The sequence below is a fragment of the Homalodisca vitripennis genome, chromosome 2 (assembly GCF_021130785.1).
Source record: "Homalodisca vitripennis isolate AUS2020 chromosome 2, UT_GWSS_2.1, whole genome shotgun sequence".
NCBI classification, from domain to species: Eukaryota; Metazoa; Arthropoda; class Insecta; order Hemiptera; family Cicadellidae; genus Homalodisca; species Homalodisca vitripennis.
The window spans coordinates 227,412,077-227,416,985 of NC_060208.1; positions in this window are offsets into that span (position 1 = coordinate 227,412,077).

The following is a 4,909-nucleotide window of genomic DNA, read 5'->3' on the forward strand; positions in this document are numbered from 1 at the left end:
AAACTTAAGAGAGGAATTGGGAAGAGCCTCTGTTTTGAAGATAAAAATCCTGTTTTATATTCCTCAAGTGGAAAATATAAACCTGTTTACTAAATTTCATGTCTCTAGTTGTCATAGATTTTGCTGACATTGATGATAATTGAGTTAGTCAAAACATTTTATTTTAAATAAAAAGATATTTTAAATTCAAATGTGATGTAATTTTAAATATCAAGTAAGCAATCAGTAAGTTCATATACAGAAAATAAAGTGTAAATTATAAGTTCTATTATATGTTACGTCCACACTATATACTAGCAATTAAAATGAAAATATGAAGTTATATACATGTTTATTAAATTTTATTACATTCTGTAAGTGAAACTCCACAATTTTACGAGAATTTCTCATTTATGTTTGCATAAATATTTTAAAGTAAAATAAACCTAGTTTTATCATTTCATGGTACTACTACAAGTAAATCAACTACTATAACAGATGATCACATGATGAAGTGGATAGTCCTTTGACAACCTGACTCAAAGACGTCCCAGAGACATAATTGGTCTCATTAGTAGAAGCTGGCTTAGTGGAGCAAAGAGCTACGACTACATGACTAGGCGAGTGTTACAGGGAGTCCATTAGTACTCTGTCACAGAGTTACGATCCTAACGAAGTAAGCTGATGTAAAACATATGTCATTAGCTTAATAAAGTTGAGTTTAGTGATTTTGATGAGATCATATAATAATGGCACGTATAGACAATGGTTCATGTAGATAGTTTGCTTGACTACTAGTCACAAGGTAGGAGTACTGTACAATCGCTTAGTTTGCATAAAGATTTTCAAATCTATAATTCAGTTTCTTCTCGAGATTTTCTTGAGGGCAGATAGACAAATAGACAATGTATAAGTTCACCCCAAAATGACAAATGATAGAATTAATTTTTGGAGTAATTAACGTTTACACTAAGCCTTTATATGTTATAGTTTTTACCCAGCAGGGATCACTTCTGGCTGGTTTATACCTACCAGTTGAACCCACCACTGGGCACAGAAAAAAAACCGATGTGCCACTTCAATCTGGGCAACCTTATGGATGTCCAGTAGCGGCACATCACTAACCGCAAATGTTGAGATTCTGGGGTTCATGGGCAATTCGATATGTCTAGTCTACTGTGGAAGATGACTGTTGGAGTTGGTGGGGTTTGTTCCCTTACCTCAGAGTTTCTTGTTAACCTCAACAAGGGTATGCCACCCCCTGCCTACTTTGACTGGAGAGGCTGGTTCAGAGCTGACCTCCCCTTCTTCCGGGATGACTTTGAGATGTAATGGGACTAATTCTTCCTCATGAATCTCGATAGGAGGCGGAACCTACTCCCTAACCTTACCCATCCTGAATATCCTACCACTCCGGAAGCAGCGCAAAGGTTCTTACAGGACTAAGTGCAATTTAAAAGCTTCTTGTCCTAAGAGAAAAAAAAGAAAAAAAGCCTTTAAAGGAAATACTTCTAGAGATACTTCGCCATGTACCCATTTACAATTTTGTACGACTGGTATGAAAAAGATTGCACTATACAGCAAGCGTCGAAACGTCGCTTCGTAGCGTTGGTGAGGGGAGAGGTTCAAAAAGAGAACAGTGTCCGGCTGCCGGAGCGATCAAATCTTATCCTGGCCGTCAAGCTGTCTTGTACCTCACTGAATAGTAGTCGAAGTCCTCGCTTATAAACTAAACTTCTGAGGAGCGAAGCACCATTTGGGGCGTATTTATTTCCTTGTAATATGTATAATAATTTTTGACGTGTAAAGAATAATATTTACGACTCGAACCACGATAGAGTCCTTACGTTTTACGATTTAATTATTTTACTAACTATTATGATACAAAATTATTTTTCTATTATTCTTTGTATCTCACATATGAGTTTAAATAACCAAACTAACATATGACAGGAAGATCAAATAACCGTCACGGTTAATAATTTAGTAAACACATAAACAATGCAGATTATCCGTGCATTACAACAGTTAAAAGCTTACATATGCATTGTTTCTTGATTTTACCTCTCAGTGTTTTAAAGACGTTTTAACGTTTTCTCGACTGATATACTTTAGGCGGAAAAACGTTTAAAATTAGTTTTGTTAACTTTTATTATTCTTTAAACATTTTCAGTATTTATGGTATTAAGTTTCTAAAACTCCAACTGTACGTCATCTTGAAACTAAATACAATATGATCGTCATATGAAACTTAATAATATGATGAGATAATATTATTTATTTGTTATGATTTTAAAATGGAAGATAGATATCAGTAACGAATTTGAGGTATACATCTCTACTAGTTCCTTAAATCAGAAATAAAAACTAAACATTACGTACATACGAACAGACATTTATAGATACAAACAGAGGTAGACCATTGTTTTCATTTAATATTTAGCTGTTGTTCGTTCATGGAACGATAAAATAATATTTGTCTTGAGAGTTTTGATACACCCTCTCTATATTGAATCAATCAGTTAACAATGTGTACGAATACATTTTTGGTATAGCTATAGTTACTTTTGAATCAGTTTTGTTTAGAGTGGACTGAGGATTAGCACCTTTATAATATGCAACATAGAACAAGATGAAAACATATTGTGAATGAATTAATTCAGGTTTTAAAAATAGTAATTGTCTGATGATACAGAAAATTAAACATTGTCCTGATGTTTTTACATAACGGAAATGTTGTGTAAGGGTACTGTAGAAATATAATTTGCTAATATTACTAATAATATTATTTGCTAGTAACCAAATTAACAGTTGGTAGCTGCTACTCGTATATCGTATCCACTTCATCACTCTGCATCTCGCCAGAGTCCTAATTAATAGTTACTAATCAGATCATACGTCAGCATCTCCGTTCTAATTACTGAAGCCACTGGTCTAGAGCTTACAATAATAGGCCAACACGGTATAACGGTACATCATATGATAAAGAAAACAGAGAATAAATGTAACTTTTTACTATATAAAATCGGTTAATTATATTATTAAAATCGTTAGTTAATATAATAAAAAGGATTGTGATGGTATTTCTAACTGTAACTTCTGGGATGTATTAGATATGTTTTAGTATTTACAGATACATTCAATCTAGATAGTTTTACAAATAATTAATATTATATTGTCTGCGTTTCTCTAAGGGCTCTAAGGATATGATAGCATTATTATCCTAGTAGTAAGGATCTAATACTCTTAAATATTTGAGCTTAAGTGTTACGGAACAAGAAAATATCACAATAAGACAAATACAAAACTATAAGTATTAAACATTAATACTACGTCTGTCAGTATAATGCTAGAAAGTTTGCAACATAGTTTATAATTGCAATACCAGCCTGTATGCAACACATTAAGCGGTTTCCACTACCAAAATTACAGCACTAGATGTCCCTTAGGGGACAGCTTCCTTGGCAAACCCTTAGAATAAGCGCGCCCCGAGATTTGACGTCACGCGTCGGAGATTCCTATTTATCATACATACATAGAATAGGCACCTAATTTTCAATGTTCATAACTGTAATATTTTGGATATAGCTTTATATAAGTCAAAAGATTTTTATGAATCATTTCATCCCATTTTTATCCCATTTTCCCGGTCAAAACTTATGCTAAACAACACTGACTAAGTCTCGCACTCTGCGTACTGGACGTAATATACAATACAAGGAAGAATGATTGCCTGAATTTATACTTATCTACCAAGAGTAAAGTCAGGGGTGTATCAAACTGTATCAGCTAAAACGTCGGTATATGTTACTAATATTAGTGTGGTCGGTGTAAACTCACCTGAAAACACTTTTAACACTACGGTAGTCTATTACATTTCTATAGTATTCTTCAGTAGTAAAAGAGACCTATCGAATAACCTCATTTACCCCAATTTCGGCACATTTGGAGTTACTTATGACGAAATAAATACTAGTGTTAGTAAAGTACCACTTCTGGACAACCATTACCTTGTCAAGATGGAAATGAGATATATACTTGGTGTACTTGGTGTAAGCCCCCTTGTAAGTATTAGCCAGAAAAAAGGTTATATGTTAATTTATACATACCAGGTACTCTGTAGTATCACTGTAGTATCAAATTAGTATCAAATTAGTATCAATTATATTGTGACAATGTATAATAGGATTTCGGCCATCTGCCATCGTTATATGTTACGAAATGTATGAACAAATGTGTCGCGGATTGGAATCTAACCCGTTTTCAGGTGGGAGGAGGTAATAACACATACAAAAATAAATAACACAAAGTAACAAGGAAGGGTAAGACAGGTGTTCAAACATATTAGAAGGCTGCTTGGAGTCCAATTAAGGCGTTGTCACAGCAGAGGATGTGCTGAAGTCACAAGCCGAGAAGTCAAGAAAAGAGTTACACGTCACACCAGAACAGGAGAAAAACAAATTCGGCACTTTCTTAGACATCACGGCGTGTTATCTGAAACAATGGGACAGGAAAGCAATGATCAGGAGGGGGAAGGGTAAAGCCAAGCAATGAGATAATGTGTTTAATGTAAAAGTATAAGTTTAACAGTAATTTAAGCAAGTATATAATTTTATTTTAATTTTTGGTTGGGCTGGTCCTTAGGGAACATGTTGTAATCAATTTAAACCAACTATTCAATATGTTTTATTGTGCATTCGAGTAATTTTGAGAGTTGCCACTTAAATATAAATTATAATATATAATAATGTTAATTAGAGACACTTTCCTAAGCAAATTGAACTTTAATCAAATATGATTTTAATAGTGTTTTTAAATTGAAAATAAATTGTAACTATAATATATTAAACAGTCATATTTTTTAATATTGAAATAATATTTTATAGGGTAAATTGAAATTAAGCAATGTGTATCAATTTCCCTAATAAGT